The sequence below is a fragment of the Zeus faber genome (assembly GCF_960531495.2).
Source record: "Zeus faber genome assembly, chromosome: 2".
In the NCBI taxonomy this organism is placed as follows: Eukaryota; Metazoa; Chordata; class Actinopteri; order Zeiformes; family Zeidae; genus Zeus; species Zeus faber.
The window spans coordinates 40,554,996-40,576,655 of record NC_137189.1 but is presented as its reverse complement, the minus strand read 5'-3'; the positions used below and the strand labels follow the sequence as shown (position 1 = coordinate 40,576,655).

Below are 21,660 nucleotides of genomic sequence, written 5' to 3'. Positions count from 1 at the left end.
TCTCTCTATCTATATACTTGTTGTTTGTGTCAGTTCGAGAGAGAGAGTTCTCCTAATGTCCATCTGTCTGTGTGTGCATTTGAGAATGTGTGGGCGTTCAGGGATACAGAAAGCTACAGTATGGATGCCAACGGCAGTGTTTTTTTTTGTAGTTTTTTTTTTTTTACTAACACCTCCTCTTCATTGAGATCAATACCCTCACCCCTCGGGAGGAGCTCGACCTGTGTGAGCAGTTTCTTCATCATCCCTTCTGTCTTGAAAAATCATGTTTCTATCTCTGCAGTTGGTGTTAGTGCCCTGGGTGTGATCCATCACATCGCCCTTATCCACCGTGCCCTCACTCTGCGTTTCCATTCCAGCTCAACTCAAATTCTCATTAAATTATGCAGAGTCCAAAGGAGGATTCACACATGTTGGCTATTCACAAAAAAAAAAAAAGAAATTAAATAAAATTATATATATATAAAATAATAATAAATAAATACCTGAATACAGATTGAAACCAGGGTTGGACCAAAAGACAAATAGATGGATAGATAACATAAGATAGATAAATGGATGGATGGATAGGTAGGTAGGTGGATGTATAGATAGATGTATAGATAGATGTATAGATAGATGTATAGATAGATAGATAGATAGATAGATAGATAGATAGATAGATAGATAGATAGATAGATAGATAGATAGATAGATAGATTGATAGATAGATACTGTAGATAAATAGATAGAGATAGACAGAGATCGAGATACATTTTGCATTGAAATTATTTATATTTTTATACTCATTTACTTTATTATTATTAGCTATAATAATAATAATAATAATAATAATAAGAAGAAGAAGAAGAAGAAGAAGAAGAAGAAGAAGAAGAAGAAGAAGAAGAAGAAGAAGAAGAAATATAGCTCCACACAGCAATAGCTCCACACAGCAATACACAGGCTCCAGTTTATTTGTTTTAGGCACGTGTTACAGTTTTTTGGTGTCATAATTATTTTGCATCATAATTTGCATAATTTGCATCATAATTTATTAAACTTACAAACATCATGGAGTTACGTAGTGGAGATAGGTCCATAGTCCTTTTTTTTGGAATATTGTGACTGACCTTGAGGACTGGATTTTTGGACAATGGCTTCTTGATTGTCTTAGATTTTCTGCTATTTCTCTGCATCTGGAACAATGACAAAAAAACAAACTTTGAAACTGCTGCATAACAATGATCATAACTGCATTTTATTTTAGAAATATAATTGTTACATGTTAGTTGCAATTACTACTTCATTGTAGTTTTTCTGTTAATAATGTACAATTGGAAAATTCAGTTTAATTGATGATGTCTCTGTACTGTAATGCAGACATTTATGGAACTTGAACATTCATTTGTTATTAGAATTATTATGGACCAACTTGTCAATACTTAGCACATTCTATTCGTATTGCACGTTTTATACACGACATACAACTATAGGTGATTTACATTATAAGGCCATCAAATGGCAACAATAATACAAAGCAAACGAGAAAAAAATTGAATAATAAAATCATTTCAATAATTAAATAATCACAATTACTGTTAGATACAATTAGATAACTTACAAATAAAGTATCTTATCTAATCTTTACCTTTTATTTCAATTCTTATGCAACAGCCATTATTATTACTCAATGAAGTTGTCGCTCAAAGATACAACATTTTACCCAATATTTTGGTACAATACTAAAACAAAATCCACACTCATTCAATTGCCTGTTTATTTCCTATTGCTTACATGTACGCCCAAATCCAAAGCGTAAAATAAACCATTCATGAGATCTTTATTACAGACATTCCAGGAAATAAGCGCACTAACAATTCCCAGAGTGAAGTCTGTGATGCGCTTTATTCCTGGTAAAATTCCACTGAGCGGCCGGAGGAAATGACAACAGCGAAGTTCATTGTTCCAGCTCTCAATAGGCAGCACATGGTGTCGGTTATTGGGCTTAATTGGAGTCTGCCATGAGAGTGTCATACGTGTGAGGCGGCGGTGGTGGATATGTGGACAGTAATCACATCACCTCGGGACCAGTTTCACCGTTTCTCCTTTTCTGTGAATGTCATTTTTGATTTTCTTTTTGAATTCGGATTTGGATTTGGATGTTTTGTTTTACTCGGGAAACGGAATAAGAATCAGAATGAGTTTATGGCATTTACACGCGCAAGGGATTTGTCACGGTGACGATTAGCGTGTATCTATAGATGATTAGCATGTCATTTATTTTTTTATTAGCATAAAAAAAGCACGTCAGTCAAAATAGAGTAAAATAAAAAAAGTTAAAGTAAAAAGTAAAATAAAAAATGCCAAATAAACACAAATAGCCGAACAATACAAAACAGAAATAGCTAAATATATAATAATATACAGAATATACTAAGTGTATCATATAATAATAATAATAATAATAATAATAATTGTTATTATTACTATTATCATTATTATTATTATTATTATTAGTAGTAGTATTATCATGATCATTATTAGAATGATAATTCTTCTTCTTATTATTATTGTTATTGTTATTACATGATACCCTTTTAAAGCTCATTAAAGCTGTGCCGTACCAGCTGCTTATGGGGAAAACAAACAAACAGTAAACCGACAAATATATTTTGGAAAACCGCTCCAGTTCCTCCAGTTTCTCCAGTTCGATGCGTTTGCTTGTGTGTTTTGATCACGGGAAGGTTTGATTTGATCGCATTTTCCGTGAGGACGCTCGACGCTACTTGACAGAGCAGGCTGCTGTTTCCTAGGCAACCGGCATGCCCCGCCCCTTTTCGCCCTTGGTTCGCTTTGGAACGTACCATTTCACCCCCGAGGTGAAGGGGAGGGGAGGGGGGGGGGGGGGTGTCGCGGCGGGAGCGTCGTCCACGGCACGAAAACCCGCCGCAGTTGCGTGGGTCGAGCGTGTCCTCGGAAAGCGACGCGGATCCGACCCCGTCCGCCGCGCCTCCGCGTCCCCGCCGGACGAGTGCGAGCGGCGTCGTCGATGTTCCCCCGGCGCTTGTCGCGCCTCCGCCCCTCGGCGAGCACCCCCCCCCCCCCCCCCCCCCCCTCCCTCCGTTCTCTTAGGATCGCCCCCGAACTGTCAAAAGCGCTTGTTGCTTCCTCACCTCGCCTTAAAAGTAGTCAGCCCGCGGAGAGCCCCCTCCCCGGACGGCGGTGGCGGTTCGTTAAAAACCGGAACGAAAAAAAAGTTTTTCGTAGTGGTAGAGAAGACGCGCGGGAGCCCCCCCCCCCCCCCGGAGCCCGCGTCCCTGGACGAATAGCCGCTGCGGGTGTTGCTTGGCGGCGCAGCGCGGTGTGACAGGTCGTCAGGTAAGCGCCCAGGTGCTTAGCTTAGCCTTAGCCGGGGCTGGGTTTATTTGGTCGCAGCTCAGCTTAGTTTAGCCTAGCTTAGCCTAGCACTAGCCTAGCATTAGCCTCGCAGCCCGGCGCCGCTTCTCCCACCGCACCTCCCACCGCTCGGGTCCGGTTTTGTGCTCCGGTATCCGGTATTACGGTTTGCCCCCGGTGCTGGGCGGACCGCAGTGACAGCTGCCTTAGCTCTACAGGCTCTGTACAGATGGCTGAGGTAAATAGGTGAAGGTGAGCTGTGTTCATTCCGTGTCGAGTGATCACTGTTTCTGTTACGACAGTGACATGCGAGTTTCTGTCAGGGAAGACGTCTATCTATCTATCTATCTATCTATCTATCTATCTATCTATCTATCTATCTATCTTGCAGTATATCTGTCTGTCAGTCCAACCACCTGACTGCCCGTGTCTGTCCATCTGCCTATGTCTGTCCGTCAAATAATCGACTTGGATCTCTGTCGGTCCGTCTAACAACTAAAAACTAAAACTAAAACCCCAAAAAGGCCACCGCTGAACCTATTACCGAGAGGCGATCAGCCATGAACCAGTCTTAGATCATTTTTTGTCGTAATTTGTCTGAATTCGATTGAACTCTCTGATACTTGCAGACACTCGGAATGAGTCGCCAGTTATGCTATTACAAATATAACTGGCTTATTACGATTCTTGCCTCAACTCTATCTCTGATAAATGAATAGTTGTTTAATGCTGAGAGGTTTTTTTTTTTTTTTTTTTTTTTCCCCCAAAGCTACTAAATATTGTTGTTTTTTTTTTTAAAATCATTTCCTAAAACACAGCCGTGACCAGCGTATTTGCACAATATCGCCCTATCACGAGCCAGTACGGATGGACAAGCTGGCGCTCCATATGAATGATCCCCTTTTATTACGGAATGAACATAATTAACACAATCATACACAAAGAATAGTTTGAATGACATGTTTTTGCTCACGCAGGCCACTGATTTTCACTCATTTTCATGGCAGTGGCGCTGTCCTAACAGGTCATCCATTTCTGAATAGGACAAAAAAATATATCAAATGTCCGACCGAATGCCAACATGGTCACATTTTGAATATGCCAACCGCACATCACTGTTTGACTTTTATGTGATCATTATTTTAAAACCTCCTTGATTCGCAAAGCACAGTGGCTTGACACGTAGGCCCGGGTCCATCACAAACTCAACTGGATGTCGCCTGATGTTTGATTACAGCTACAGCAACAGAAAATAACACATTGATCTTTCTCCATCGTCCTGCTTCAGTGCCGTGTTATGTTTTAACCTTAAAATTATCCACATGGCCGCGATAGCCACACGATCCACACACTCTGCTCAGTGCACTGGGGGACACGATGTCAACTGATGTTTCCATGCTGTAATTAGGGATTCTTTCACAGTGCCGTTGGAAAAAAATTGACGCTGGCTTTGGAGCGCAGTGTGCTACAGTAAGTCCTGTCTTGTTTGAGTGAGACAACCCGTTTGGGGTCAAACAGGACAGGGATAATAAGAGGGGAGGGGATACTGCGTGGGAAGGAAGTGGCTTAGCTTGTTTGTCCGCCAGGCTTTTGTTTTGTTTTCCTGTCGGACAAATCTATTTAGGAGGTAGTCTATCTGCGTTGCACTGGTGGAAAGTAAGCAGACCTGCCAACCTGCACACATTTTATGTACCAACTATGCAATTCTTGGTCATAATACGAAGGTACAAAATGCCAGCTGAAACTACGCAAAAAAAAGTGTGTGTGTGTGTGTGTGTGTGTGTGTGTGTGTGTGTGTGTGTGTGTGTGTGTGTGTGTGTGTGTGTGTGTGTGTGTGTGTGTGTGTGTGTGTGTGTGTGTGTGTGTGTGTGTGTGTGTGGTGTGTGTATCTCATTTTAATTTAATGATGGTGAGCGAAGGAAGATTTCCAGTTAATGAGAGCGAGAAGGGTCCGCCCTTGATTTAATTTGTTTATTTTTGTAATGACTGCAATTTAAGTACCATATAAATAAAATATTAATGTTTATTTGCACTTAAAGTGAAAGTCTTTCATTTGAAGTTTGGACAGGACATTTCCATGTTAGTTATATGTCTGGCCCTACTAAAACTCAGTGAGAGTTACATGTTGAATTATAGTGAAACTTGGTGACAGTCCCATGTTCTATTTTGTTGGAACTTTGTGACAGTTTCATTTTCTATTATTATTCCATAGAAAATAATGAACAATAATAAACACAGCATAAAAGTCAGCAATCTCACTATTGTGGTAACTGAAAATTGCAGCAGTATTCTGTATGTACAGCTGTCACACCTGGGTGTGATCAGATCATGGGATGGATTTTTCATCGACGTATAGCAGATCGGAAATCGGAATCTGCAGGTCAGACTTAAAAGAAAAAATCAGAAGTAGGAATCGACCAAGAAAATCGCAATTGGTGCCTCTCTAGTTGGTTAACATGTTCGGTAAGTTTACGAGATGATGCATTTCGTGCGGCATATCCTAATGATATGAATTAGTATACTGTATATAGTTAGTCGTAGTAGCTGCCATGCGATGAGCCTCGTTACCAGGCGGCTACGGTGTGAATAACTGATGGTCATTTAGCAGCAGTAACTCAAACGCCACGGAGACTCCCTGTTACACTACTGTGGTACTCAAAATATTTTAAGTTTGGCAGGTCTCAGTGAGCTACCAGCGGATACCTGTTGAAGACAGGTTATTCGGTTATTTGATAATTATGAAGTCACTCGCAGACCAGTGAGATCTTAAGAAATAAATCTGGGTGTGGTATATTAATATAACCATTATTGTTTTAGGGTAATTTAATTTAGTGTCGCCAGTCAATCAGATCCTTGTTTTTTGCTGCCAGATGAATTAAATCACACTTAGGGTGCTGTGAGTCTTTTGTTCGAAGGAGGTGTGTTTCATCCTGACTACTGCACCTCTTACCGCCCGCTTCTTAGCGTGCGATGTAGCGTAGCGACTGGCGAGAACCCATTCCATGCGGCTGAAAGGCGACCCTCCTGCTCTGAACAAAGAGCCGTTCCACCATCTCTGCTCCATGATTTTACGTGTGAGGACAGTGGCCTCTGATTTTCCTACAGTTACTTTAAGAGCTATGATGACATCACTAGAAAATATCCATTAGGCAGTGTCCTCTGCCGAGGCAGATAATACCCCCACGTCTCAAAAAAATGAAAAAAACAACCTCCCTTGCTTGATAATTACTGTCCTCTCGCAGCATTGGACTATGATTTACACAATAAATATCTGTTTATGGATTGTTTAATCATGGAACTCGAGAGTATTTCTCATTGATGAAACATCCCAGCTGCCGCCTCACTTGTAGGCATGTCAGAAATATTGCTCTTCAGAAGCAGTTTGCCTTGTTTTCCAATATTCCATCAATATTCAATTTATGGACCATAAACGCCGTTAGAAAGTTGTAGTTTGTTGTCTTGGGTTGAACCCTGTGTGCTAGGTTGTATAACAATGCTGTGATCATATACTGTCGTACAGGAATATTGTTGTATTGCACTGTATTGTACACCTTTCTTTTTAGAGAGGGAGAGAGAAAGAGAGAGCGGGAGAGGGAGAGAGAGCGAGAGAGAACAGCTGTTCTATTGAATGTGGATCGAAAAATCGTGAAGCTGGAGCTCTGACTCATCAGTTCTGTGAAACTCAGATAGATGATTCCAGAGAGTGTCATCAACTGGGTGGGGAAGAGACTGAGGGGGAGAGCTCATGCCTCTTTGCTGCATTTTTTTGATATCTGCTATATTTTCAAATCCCAGCCTAAAATCTATGGAGAACCGTCGAGCAAGCCTGTCGGAGGAGAGAGTACAGAGAAAGACATTTTGCTATATGCAACAAAGACGACCTGCAGCTGTTAAAGTGGCCAGATGTCCGTGTGGGTTAGGACTACAGAATGCGTTTCGCCAGGTTTTACAGTTTCTCAGAATGACGTCAATGAATACACTTCTCCACAAAATGCAATCTTCCCTTGCATTTGTCATGCAAATTGTTTCACAAATGCTTTGGCTGAGATTGCCATTTCACTTGTGATGCTCTCATTCATTCTGTGTGTTGCTAGGCCTGTCGCGATAATTACTTAATTGACTTATCGCACGATATATGGACATGACCTCGATCATTTTTCTGACATAATTGCCTGTTGTGTTTACATACGGTACATAATGTCACCAACATTTTAGCCAACATGATGCCTGAATAAACAGCAGGGTTCTCCCTACCGTTACAAGACTAGGGCGCAGCGCCTCATAGGGGTGTCACGATTCATATTCCAAATCGAATATTGATATAAAATTTAGATCGCAGAGTCCACTGCGGCTCTCCCGGGTTGGAGTTGGGCAAGCTGCGGTCGGCTACGTGGACGGTCCGCTGCGCCTCCTTCCTCAACACACACTGCACCCTCCCACCAGCGGATCTCTGGGGGAGCACTGTTCCCCGAAAAAAAACAAAAAACTGTCTTTTTTGATGTGAATTTACGTTTATGCTATTAAAACACATGTACAAACTAGGGATGTTAAAATTTGCAGATTAAACGACTTTTTCCGTGTCAACAGTAAAATCGAAAACCTTTTTCTTTTTTGTAATGGCTTATTCAAAACGTGACTGCTGCTGGACTGGACTGTCCCTTGCCCCATCTATTCCGGAATTATCATGACACGTGTGAAAAGGTGAAAGATGGAAATTTTCCTGAATGTAGCTGCATGTGTGAATAGTGAAAAGGAAAGGTTATCCCTGTCATTTACTGGTAACTATGTGTGAAAGGGGCTTAACAATGGCAAAGCCGTCAGCGCTGGAAAAAAAAACCATGTGTTTCAATCGAAAATCTAATTCAATCGTGACCTTATAAATCAAAAGTCAAATCGATTCCTGGATTTGGAGAATTGTGACATCCCAAAGGGTTTTTTCACAGCTCCGACGAGCGACACCACTACTTTAAGTATCAACGCGACAACCTAAACAGTACCTCGGCGACGGAAGAATCCTCCAAAATCGCGATCTCCTCCTTATCTTTTGGAGTTTTCACAGTGACCACGATCGTAGTCCCTGGCTAAGTTTTATCTGCGCTAGAATCCACGGTGGACTTTCTGCCATTACCCCGACAGATGCTGCGTTCAAGTCCAAGGTAATTTACGATTATGCTGCTTTCTGCTGGTCCTAACATCAATCTTTTTTTTTTAAATCTGGGATGGTAGCTCAGGCGGTAGAGCTGGTGGTCTAGTGATCTAAAGGTTGCTGGTTTGATCCCAGGCTCCTCCTGCTAGCATGCTGTAGTGTCCTTGAGCAAGACACTTAACCCCTAATTGCTCCTGATGGCTGCGTCCGTCGGTGATTGAACAATTGTAAGTCGCTTTGGATAAAAGCGTCTGCGAAATGTAATGTCATTAATATCCAGAGCTACTCTACTTATATTTGAACTTGTGGAAACAATATATTTGGAAATGGCTTCTAACAAACGTGCTAACGACAGTATATGTTGTAATGTAGCTGAAATTATGTAAGTTTCAAAGTTAATAAAAACACGTTATGAAAGGAATTGTCACAATTCACAAATTCATGTAATACAATAAATACAAATGTGAAAAGATCAATAAATACTACAATCTGTATTAAGATTAAAAAAAAAAAATCAGAGACAAATGTATTTTTAAATCCACAAATAAATAATGTATTACTTGCGTCGTGTAAACCATTTTACAAATGGATGTAACTGTGCCCTATGAACAGAAAAAAAATATGCTGAGACACATTTTGCTGTCATTTCTGGTAGCACTGCTTCTGTCCTGTCTTCTGCTCTCTGTGTCGGAGTTTCACCGTGGGCGGGGCTCAAGCAGCTCCACACACACACACACACTCTCTCTATACAATTTATACACTTGTGGCCTTAATTCATAATAGCAATACTGAACCAGGTGAAGATAACGTGTTACTCGAGCCCCAGCGTCCATTTTATTTATTTATTTGGTTGTGTAGTTTTATTTTATTTATGTTTTATTTATTCTGGATACTTTAATGTTTTTATCACATCACATTAATGTCTGAATATTCTTAACAGTTAAAAGTTTATTACTATTTTCAAGGGTGTAGGGTTGGTTGCATTATCATGTTATTATCTTACCATTATATCAGTGGCAAAAAATGGTCTTAAAATGACAATATTGTTTATTGCAATTATCCAACAAAAGTAGTTATCGTGACAGGTTGGGTTGCCGCGGTTATCAGTGTTACCAGTGTTACACGGTGTTCGGGCTACACCGATTACATTACTTGTCCACTATCCCCACCGTTTTGCCTTTTTTTTTTTTTTTTTTTTTTTAATAGAAAAAAACCCATTAAGTATTTTTTTTGCGTATCAGTGCCGACGTTCATCAAATAAATAATTGAATTTGTAAAATACTTGCAGATTGTATTTTACAATACTTAGTCCGATGCTACAAACGTGAAAGTCAAATTGCCTGCTTGTGCGCGCACAGCAGAGTCGCAGCACAGTCTGCTTATCACGGAGAGAAGGCTAAAGGAGACCTTAGATCAGGTATAGATCGGGACCTGTCTCCCTCCATCCGTAATTAGCGCCCGTGCATCACGGGGACACTCCGTGCATCCCCCCCTCGTTGTAAAATGTCGGGTGTCATGAGTTTATTAACCCGTGGAAAAAATTCCTCAATGTGGCATCCCTAGTGACAGGCCTATGTGTTGCGTAGTGGTGTTTCAACCAGCCTTGCCCGCCTTGCAGTTTTCTGGCTAAACAGGGCTTCCACTATTGACTGGAAGATCCAGACTGTAGGCCTTGTTGATATATCAATAGATAATATGGATATTGTAAAATGAGACTAGATATCATCTGGGTTTTTGTTTATGGTGATAGTTAAATGTTGTCTTTAGGGCAGCATTATGGTAAAGTAATGCAATTATCCTTGTCTGTATTATGACCTGCTTGGAAATAATATCACATTACTAATGATTGTTCCTCAAATATTTGTACTTGTGTGTAAATATCAATAAGCATCAATAGCCATCCCCAGAATATTGTGAAATTATCAATATGGAGGTATTGGTAAAATACATTGTGATATTTAATTTCATCAACATTGCCCAATTACAGCTACTAGACAGAACCCAACAGCACCAGCAAAAATTAAAACACGATTTAAAAGAAATGCATAAATAATTGAGGGGAAATGGCACAATCTGGCACGACAGCCCTGGAAAAAAATCTCCCTGGATCTTTCGAGGTGCCTGAAATCGATGATGAAATACTTGCATTTGTCGCCGTCTAGCATACCGTGGCCATTTGGAGATGAAGGGACGTAGCGGAGGGCTGACAACAGCTTGAGAGTACTGGGGGAGGAAAGCTGAAAAGGTAGGCAGGTGAGGGAGGAGAAGGAGGGGGTGGAGTGGACGAGTGGAGAGGAATGATGCTGACCAAGAAAGAGGAGAGGAGAGCGTCGGGAGGAGGGGAGCAATGGAACCCGGTGCTCTTCTTCTGGGTGGTGGGGCGTGGGTGTTAATTGTAATCTGAGAATGTAGACAAGGGGTGCTGATATTCACTGTTGCCACTGCATCAGTCGCTGGTAGCATCAAACATTCTGCTGAAAGATGTATTCCCCTAAACGGATAATCGTGATTCAACACACTCAGCCTTTTCTTTTGACAATTCAGCCCGTATGCATGTAACGGCTTGGCTGCAAAAACTTTGACGTCAGATGTTTCAGATCAAATGGAAAATCCCTCGGTGAACAATGTTCACAGTGAATAACATGATATCTGGTTAAGCTGAGCATAAAATTGGGGAAATACCCTTTAAGAATCAGCATTCATCAGCCGTCAGTGTAAGTGCAGCACTGCTGTGTCACCCCTGTGCCTGCTCTGAGCCAATAGTGCGGCGAGGGAAGCTGCGATTTGGGTAGCTCTCTGGCGATTGGCCGGAGCTGTGTGTGGGTGGGGCCGTATCAGAGGCTGGTGGGCAGGAAGGGGCTGGCTTCTGGCGTGGATGGCTGGAAGTGTTTCAGTCGGAGTAGACACTCTGCTGCTTCCTGCCTGCCTGCCTCGCTCACTCCGCAGCTGTGTGAGACAGAGAGAGAGAGAGAGAGAGAGAGAAAATCCCTTTCTAGGCATGGGCCTCTGGCTGTAGCACTCGGCAGCTCCTGAGGAATGACAACAGCTCACATGGTCATTAACTCCAGTCGCTGAGGCCGAGGGGAGAGTCGTTCAGTGAGCGGCGCACCACGGAAGCACCTCGGTCCCCCCGTAGAGGGAAAGGCACTCGGCAGAGCAACCAGACCCAGTTGGAAAGAGGTGGGCAAAAACCCTTGCTTTTTTTTTTTTTTTCCCCAAGTTTGCTGCAGTGTGCTGCATACTAGTTGAGAGAGAGAGAGAGAGAGAGAGAGAGAGAGAGAGAGAGAGAGAGAGAGAGAGAGAGAGAGAGAGAGAGAGAGAGAGAGAGAGAGAGAGAGAGAGAGAGAGAGAGAGAGAGAGAGAGAGAGAGAGAGAGAGAGAGAGAGAGAGAGAGAGATCTATGTCTATCTATAAACAGGTTGAAAAAGAAGGTAAAAGGAGGAAAACAGACGCAGTGAAATAAAATGCGCAGAAGCCTGGGGATATAAAACAAACAGTGTTTAACTACTCTTACTGCCGTTACCGGTGCTGTGATGGACTTTCTCTTTCTATTCTGGAAGGGGAGGTGTTATCACAGCAGTTGACCCCCCCACCCCCCTTAGTGCCGTAGCCTCTTTTTGGAGCCTCTGCTTTTGCCACATGGGCTACATATTTTTCACTGTAGGGTGAAATAGATTCGTTGTCTGGAATGGCATCTGTCTACTTTGCGCATCTCACAAACTTTTTCTTCTGGTCAATGCACTCCGTGTTTATGATTCAAAATAGCAAAATCAAGGTTGCAGGCTAATGTTGTTGCACAGAGCAAGCTCTGGTCTTTCACACCCTTTTGTTTATGTGAACATAAGTAGCCAAAGGCCTCAATTAGCCGAGTCTTAACAGTTTTTAAAAGGCCCATGTCTTAATTAACCCTTTCGTATTTGCCCTGGCTTTCTGCAGTCCCATGGACTTAGCTTGTAATGGGAGACATGGTGTAGTGTGACCAAGCAGTAGGTTGCGTCTACCTCAAATAGGCCACAGCGGCGCCACGTAGGGCTAAATTAAATATCACAATATTTTTTTACTTTTGAATACCTCGTTAATTTGACAAGATTTTGGTGCTATTTGTGCTTTCATTAGATATTTAAGAAATATTTGAGAAAGAATCATTTATAATGTGGATATTATGATCCAGCAGATAATAATAGCAGATAATGGAGCCTTAAAGGCAATATTCAACTATAGCACAATATCATGATGACCAAAATCCATATCCAGTATCCAGTATCACAATATTAATATTATATTGTTATATCGCCCAGTGCTAATGTCAGAGTGGAGATAATTCCTACATGTTTATTTATTAGCCAAGTGTTCTCTAACATAGTACTACAAAAACAATTCTTGGAGGTTTTAATGCAGTGAATTATTAAAGGTGTTGCTATTATGAAAAACTCACTTTTTCAGTGCTGGCATACTAACACACAAACTGAAATAAAACAACCCAGTAATTTTTTTGCGTATTTCAGAAAACTTGTGTTTCAACAAGCTGTTCCGATTAGTCTCATTCCTACCCTACGTCACATTGAGACTCAATAGAATCAGAACCGAATTTGAATCGGATTAACTCCACCTATGGCTGGAGCGCCACCAGACCCGCTAGCATCGAAGCTAAGAGCCAAGCATGAGAACAGTTCTGCTTATGGCTGCAGAGACCAGCACAAATCTTTTAAAAGAAAGCGGAATCAATACCAACCGTCTGTGACGAAACTGCAGAAAGACAATACACAAAATAATTGTGTATTGTCTGTAACGTTGATGGTAGGCTGTCATATAATTTGAATGCCTGAAGTATGCTCTTATTTAAATGAATTCAAATTGGCTTGACTAACTCAGAGTTTGTATTTTGATACTTTATTATATTAAAAAGATGTTCACAAATTTTGTAGGAATAATGAAGAATGGTACCCTATTTGAAACAATGGCCATATACTGTACAGTTACATTTGACATTTGAAACTGACTTTTCATTTTCAGCAATGTACACTTAACCTTTACGTTGTTATCTTCTGGATGCCAACCAAAATGAGCTGATGACTGGTCTGTGTCCCATGCCTAGAAACTGAGTTGACGAGTATGCTTACCCAAGAAAATATGTTGTTAAGTGCAATATCAGGCTCAGATGCTCACTGTTTGTAGTTTTTGATGTGTTTTCACTTAAGTTTAAAAGTCACCATTCTGTAAACAATATAGAAACACATTCTTATATTGTAAAATGGGCCTACAGCCTTAGAGGAAAGTCCAATTTCAAAGCAATGAGCTCGTCCATTTGGGTCACCGTGGTTTAGTTAAGGCTATTATGATATGGGGCACACCTATCTGCTGACTTTGTGAAATGCTTCTCGCATCACTTCCCCACAGTAGCTTAGCCCGGCTATAGCCTCTGCTTACGTCTCACCCTCACTTGTCCTTATCGCTAATGGTACTTGATGATATTGAATCCAAGGAGCTCCAGCTTATGCCGAAGACAATTTCATAAGCATCATGGCCTCTGTAGTATTAAATACTTATTTTCCTGCAGGGTATAGCCTCGCTCTAGCCCTCTTTGTGAGAGGCAGAGTACATTTAAAAAGTGACCTCATGGAAACCTAGGTTGTTTTGTAAATGATGGATAGAATTTCTGATTAAACCTATGCTGTCTGAGTTTTTCCATTACCAGCTGTAAGCATAACATTTCCTATGGATTATGCTTCCCCTTTACAATGAGGTCCTCTATCCACAGTCCTGAAACACCCAGACCACTTGTTCCTCTTTGCCATGCAAATGCATGTAGAACTGGGGCTAATCAGTTTCTAATGTTAATAAATGGTAATGCATTCAAACAGGTGGCCTATTCATTTAGCTGTATCTTATGGTCAGTTGTATTTTTTTTAGCACTTGGCTAGTCTCATGGTTAACATTGTCACAAGGCTTGCCGCCAATGGAAACTAGGTAGCTTATCTTCTCTGTAGAGAAAATACAAACCGCCAAGATAAACAGTGCTGCATAGACTGTAGCTTGCGAGGAGATACCGTTACTAAATGTACTATAATGGGTTACTACATATGGTATTTCTAGAGGTCAAACGAATGACTTTCACACTAGACGCCCCAGTCCCGCTGTCTCTCATTCAATTATGCAGACCAACCAGGATAATGCCTCCGGCCAGCTGCCCTACGGAAGCATCAGTAATCCATAAAGTCTAGCACTATGACACATGTCTTCTATACATATGTCCCTGCAACTTTACCAGGCCATGTTCTGTGTCTACTCTTTGTACTAGGAACGTGGAATAGGCCAAATAGCATCTTATGTCAGGGCTATGACAAAGATGGGGTAAAAAAATATATCTATTAATACAATTGACAGAATGCCAGGGTTATTTGTTCAATTCCTGTTTGGGAGATACGTTGTAAAGAGCTCCAGGACAATATTATGCATTTTTGGATTAAATCAATCCACTAAAAATATTTATTTAGTGAGGTAATTCTGAAAATATATGCTGTGATAATAATATCTAGCTAACATATAAAGTTTAAACCCTGAGCTACCTTTTGAAATTCTGCCTCTGTGTGGATGTAAAGGTACTTTTGGATGAGAGTGCATGTCTGTTAAAAATGGCAAGTTTTTTATTTTATTTTATTTTTTACCTTCAGATCGAGCTGGGATTGGACTGAATTTGTTTTTTACGTCATTTCGAACTTCCGTTCTTACTTTGCCTTAAGTTGTTTCCAGACAGCTTCACTAAATAAAGCTGAAAGCCCTTTTTAACCAACCAAGTCTCAACTTGGCCCTGACAGGCTGTGATTGCTACTAGGGCACCCATCATAAGGCCCACCGGCCGGTATATATACTGGGTCACTGCCTGTCATGCTTCGTCTTTCGCTATATAATGGATAAAAAGCAGTTATGTCGGCTTATAACCTGAAGACATGTGCAGGCTGCAGTGAGCATATGACGCTCAGGAATACTTTCCTGTTGTGCGTCCACCGTCTCGGCCATGCACATGCAGAAGCATGTCACCGGGCCAACATCTTCAGCTCCCCCTCTAGTCGCCCCCGTACTGCCGAACGGCCTACAAGTGTCTTGGGTGAGGACGAAGAAATGGAGGGCACAGAGCTCCGTCCTCAGGCCTTTTTTCGAGGCCACGCTCCCCTGCATCTCTTGATCCCCCTCAACATCCATGCCAGGTGGATCAGGAGGAGGTTGCCGCGCACCAGGAGTTGCAGGACTTCCGTGCAGCCCAATGGGGCTCCAAGGAGGAGGAGTGGGAAGGATAAAAGCCAGGTGAGGAGGCACAAGCGGCTACTCACAAACCGTCCCAGGGGCCTTTCCACCAGGAGCTGCTGTGCCTCCTGGAGTGAGCTTTGTCGAAGCAGGGAATCTCGTGGGCGAAACTTGAACATGCTGCTCCCTCCATTCTCGCTGGGATGTATTTTACGCAGGATTTACGGATTTAACGTCCTCTTCCTGTGCTGGAGGATCTGACAAAGGAGGTGAGGTTGTCCTGGGCGCTCCATAGAAGACGCGCTCCCCTATTCAGGCGTTCAACCAGGTTGGGCTACCTGCATATGCCCCCCCTGGAGGAATCAGTAGTGGTCCACCTGTGTCCCTCCCTCACCGTGGAAAAGCCTCAGCTACCATTTAAGGCATGTAGGCTGACAGCTGCACTGGCTGACAATTCCTACAAGGCCCCAAGACAGGCTGCAGCACTGTTCGACAACGTCTGCCTGCTGCAAGCCTACCAGGCCAGGCTCCTATGAGAGCTGGAGGGGAATGCCCCGAGACTTACGTGGAACCGCTTAAGGCTAGTGACTTCTGCCTCACGATTGCCAAGCGTGCAGCAGCTGTCACAGATCTCGAAGAAGGAGAATAACAGGCTTCTGGATGCTCAGGTGAAAGTGCCGGGCCTATTTGGGCCTATTGTGGACACAATCAGTCACAAATTTGAGTGTCAACAGAAGGAGTCGTTAATGTTGAAGAATCTCATGCCTTGTCGGACCCAGTCCCTGCGTCGCAAGCCCGGCCCGGCACTCGGAAACCAGATTGCCCCCAAGCGCGTTGCGGGCCCACTGCAGACCGGCCGAAGACATTATGCTCTACCAAGTCCTGTGCCAGCGCAGGCTGTGAAGTTAATGTACAAAAAAGACACAGTCCCTATCTCCCTCCTGTGTGTTTTCCCAGTCTGTTTATCAAGGCCCCCTGTTGACCGAGAGACATGAGCGTTATGGCCTGAAACAAAAATATGATCCCAAAGCCTCAGGTGAGGCCGTGACATGTCATCAAGCACATGAAGACAGGTGTGAGCCTCCCTGCCCAGAAAATGCGGCCAGAGGCTGAATTTGTGGGCGAGTCCGCCCTAGTGCCATCGTTACCAGAAACCAGAGCTGGCCGCTCTGCTTCTGTGAGTGTATGGAGACGCGCATGCGTAGTCTCTTCCTGGATAGAAAGGACGGTTCGAATGGGCTATGTGCTGCAGTTTGCCCTCCATCCACCGGCATTTGCTGGAGTCACACTTACAAAAGTCTTGGACTCAACGCAATTTGCCCGGTAGTGGACAGGGAGAAAAACTGTGTTTTGTTTCAGTAGATATTTCCTCATTCCAAAAAAGACTGCTCCTCTCTAAGACCAATTAACATCAAGAAAGATCCTGCTTCGAATGTTAACACACCATCACCTGTTCAAATCTATCCGACAGGGAGACTGGTTCACATCGGTGGATTTTTCTAATTTTGGCAGTAAACCCCAGAGTGTATTCTGCTATTGGTATGGCTACCTCATGGGTGTTGTTACAAGGGGTTTCAGTAGAGGGGGTGTATGGTGCTGCTTCCTGGGCTACCCCACACAAAGTCTTGACATGACAGTGTTAGCACTGGCGCATGCTGTTTTGGCAGCTGTCAGGTGTTAGCCTGCATACAGAGTTATGCTAGGTGGTTGGGAGTGGTCATGGTCAGGTGATATAAGCTCAGCTGTATGAGGAATCCCCACCCACGAGCATTGCGGTGGGTCTGGTATGGATGGGTTCTTCTATAGGGGTATGGGGTTTGCAGGATAGGGGTTTGAGGTCACATCTGCCAGTAGGTCCTTAGAATTCACTTCCAGGACCCTGGGTTCTATTTCTCTGCCTTTGCGGGCTTGCAGAGGACACATTGGTTTTGAGCTCACGATCAGTGAGGGTTGTGGGTATACAGTATGGCATAGTAAGAACTTGAGTTCGAAATGAAGTAAAATGGTTGGGTTGTGCTAAGATCCTGGTTTTACGAATGAAGAACAAGAGTTCCTACTGGTGGCCTCACTGACCAGCTTGCTCAAGAGCTGAATAATTGGTCAGCAGAAGTATGACAGGTGGTGACCCAGTATATATACTGGGGGGGCGGGCCTTATTATGGGTGCCCTAGTGGCCCAATCAGTCTGTCAGGGCCAAGTTGAGACTTGTTTGGTTAAATAGGCCTTTTAGCTTTATTCAGTGGAGCTGTCTGGAGACAGCTTAAGGAATAGTAAGAACTCTCGTTCTTCATTTGTTAAACCAGGGTTGTAGCACAACCCAAAAGTTTCTACATATAATCAGGTGAATTCATGTCTGTGGATTGCTGTGCTTCAACATATCCCTTCAAATATAAATAAAAAATAGCAATGTGCGTAATTAGCTTTTACTATCTTGGAAAAGCTAAGCAAGTTAATTTGTATAGCATATTGCAACAACAATTCAGCAAACAGCGTAAAATAAGCTAATAACAGCTGTCCAACACTATTGAGTATGAAAACAGATGTATTTTCATTATTAAGTTTAAGGGCTGCCCCCTGAAAGTCGATGAATCATAAGTCGGAAATCCGTCATTCGGCTGAGATTCTTCAAGTCAAGCAGTCGTGTTTTTTTTTCTTTGCATTTTGCATTTTGTAAGGTGTGCATTACGATTACAGGATCAAACAGATAGAAGCTTACAAAATACACAGGGATGACATTTCAATGGGGAATTTTAAATAATTATAAATATATTTTTACATGTGTGAATTGTCCCGACATGAATGCGGCTCTCCGTGCGCCCCCCTTTCGTCGAAAGGAGGAACGGGGTACTCGTAGACTCGTTAAGATTAATTTTTCCGCATAACAGATGGAGAGGGGGTGATGGGGAGAGAGTCACAGAGAAAGTGTCCCCTTTATGCACGGTTTCGTTCCATAAGGAGACCTGAAATAAAATAAGCTATGTCTCTACATCGGGATGGCGCCCTAGACGGCCTATCTCGCCTATAGGAAGAGCCCCCTGAATAGTTGAATATTTGCATTGAACAGCTGAATCTCTGTCTCTCTGTCTCTGTCTGTGTGTGTGTGTGTGTGTGTGTGTGTGTGTGTGTGTGTGTGTGTGTGTGTGTGTGTGTGTGTGTGTGTGTGTGTGTGTGTGTGTGTGTGTGTGTGTGTGTGGTATATTTATTACATATTTTTGAGGGGAATGAGAGGTACTATTGTTTCTGTGTTCCTCCTATGCACACACATACCAACCAACATTTCTTAAGATGGTGTAAATACTCAGCCAACCTTGCTGAAGAGCCTGGACTTTCACAGCTACACGGGTAGAGAGGAGCTAATCTCTGCAGGTCATAATAACATAGGGTGTTGTGTAGCCCCTTCCTACTCGCCAACCATCTGTCCTTCCCTTATTTCACATCAGCAGCATTGTCCAGCTTAGTTGGGTATAAACAAGGCCAAGGTCTGCAGAGGTATAATACGCCAGCCTAAACAGAGCTAGTCTAAACCAAGATAATAAGTGTTATCTTATTTGGTGTGTGTGTGTGTGTGTGTGTGTGTGTGTGTGTGTTCAGCTGGCATTTTCCGAGCTCCCTCAACCGCATGGCAATTTTCCTTGATGTCTTCTATGGGTTTTTCGTGTCCTTAGAATGTAAAGCTGTTATGTTACAAGTGAGATCACAGCGCCATGCTGGGAATTATCACCCATAACTCTTCTTTAAAGGTCATCATTTGTTTTGAAGTAGTTCCTGAGCCATTTAAAAGGTTGGCTGGATGGCATATGTATTCATCTTGCCTCTGTGTGTACACATTCAGTTTATTATATCTAATGACAAAATCTTCCTCAATTAATATATTGTCAATCCCATGTAATGTGCCCTTCTCAGTCATTCCAAGCTCAGAAATCTCCAAGGAAAGGGGCACCTTTTTTCCTTTCCTGTACACAGTTTAAGTAGGCTAGCTAGACCACAGACTTCTTATGGCTTCTAAAAATAAGAAGGGATTAATTGTGAAAGGTCAGATCTGACATGATTCTTACCTGACTGTCTCTTCTGCAGCAATTGACTCTCTCCCAGGGGAGGTGGGCGTGAAATTAAATCCGTTCGTGGAGAGCGGAGACCGGGTGTCGGTACAACCGGGTACAGCGGCTCCTCATCTAATTTCACATGATCAGCAGTAAAGTGGGACAATATGATTAGCTAGACAATGGTGTTGCTTTATGGGCCCAGGACTGCCGGATGATTTGAAGAAGAAGCGTCTTCGTAAGGCTAGTTGATCTCTGGGGGAATGTCTTCCTGTAGGCAGTAAGCTAAAAAAGGGCCTTTACTCCAAATCATGTTTTGCTCACAATTTTTGTGTGGTTTATGCTCCAGTTTATTGTGAAAAATCTAGAAAAATAAAAATCTAGAAAAAAAGGAAAGGCTGTTAAAACGGGGGTAACGGCAGTTTGCACTGTGGGTTGTGTAGTCGGGTTATTGTGGAGACAGAAGAGAGGCAGTTCAGTTGACATGGGGCTGGTTCTACGTTCTACTCATCCAGCAGAACCCCGCCCACTTTCTTAGTTTTTCTCAAAAAATAAGTGGAGGCGGGAGGAGCTGATAATATTGGGTTTGTAGGCAAGACGGGCTCATGGAAAGGACGAGCATTGAGAATATTTTTTATTATCAAGAGAATTTTCCTGCTGTGAAATGGGTCCTCTGTAAAATTGAATATGCCAGCGTCAGTGCCTGGTTTTGCTTATTTCAGCCATTCCCTCAGACACAGACATAATGTACCAATTTCAATTGCAACTGAAGATAACTTCACTATGAAACAATATGCCAACTTGTATCTTCTATGTTTTCCTAGGTTAACCATAGGGGTATGTTTTAAAAAAATGCTAACAAACAGGTGCACTCATCTAGGTGTCCATACACAGTTAAAGACCTTTCACACGCTGCTGTCATACACATTGTCTTATTTGTTCAGCCTGCCAAATCTATTTACCTTTTACCTGTAGCTTATCTAAGCTTATTCCAACTTCAACTTCAACCCTAACTGATTTTTTGTTTCTCACCCCATTTTACATCTTAATGTTTGTTTCTGACAAATGTTAATGTGTTAATTTATGGATTATACTCTGAGTAAATAGTGTTGGATGGTGTGATGTTTTTTGATTTTTAAAGACTGTTCAGTAGCCATAGCCATGACACAATTGCCCTCACAGAACTCAAGTAATTACAAAGTTTATGCACAAAGGCTGCAGTTAAACATTGCAGTGGCAATGTTGAGAAAATGTTGGCTGACTGTATTGATTTTATGTTGTGGGATAATTCTTTGAGTAAAAAATACAGGATACTTTTATGCCTGCTTCTGGTGGAGTTTAAATAAGTTGCTTGGATTGATTCAGCCAAACAACCAACCAAACTTTTCGATGTCCCGAACAGCTATGAGCCTCAATTTATCTTGACGAGTAGATGAGATTGTGCTGAAAACTGAAAGATCTCAGCAGTTCTTAAGTATATTTTTATGTTGTTTTTATATTATAATTTTGGCTGGACGATATGGCCAAAAATGTTATAATGATGTTTTTTTTATATTTATTGATAATTATAACGGTATATATTTTATAATAATGCTCAGTTTACAGATTTAAGTGTATTCCCATGGGTTTATGCTTAACAATGAATACATAAAATAAATAATAAAATATGTAAACAAACAAAAAAAGATAAATTTATAATATATAAATATGTATTACACCCATTTCTTACTGCACCAAAAACACGGTAACACCCACTAACATCCGGTATTTGTCAACAGGGGGAAAGGAAAAATCCGGGTCAAATGACCCTGCAGTAGACAGGGGTTTTAATCAGCTCCATCTCCGATTGGCTCTGAT

General features: G+C 42.2%; 1 protein-coding gene across 4 annotated transcripts in view; it reads left to right on the top strand.

The window, feature by feature from the left end:
* Positions 1-3,227: 3,227 nt before the first annotated feature.
* Positions 3,228-21,660, top strand: part of mbnl2 (muscleblind-like splicing regulator 2) — a 68,614-nt gene continuing 50,181 nt past the window's right edge. For 2 of the 4 annotated variants that reach the window (XM_080024332.1, XM_080024334.1), the window contains exon 1: positions 3,228-3,357. The gene's annotated coding sequence lies outside the window, so the exon portion shown is untranslated. Of the gene's footprint in view, positions 3,358-11,495; positions 11,702-21,660 lie in introns of those variants that run through there. The other 2 variants (XM_080024333.1, XM_080024335.1) reach the window with 1 other exon arrangement.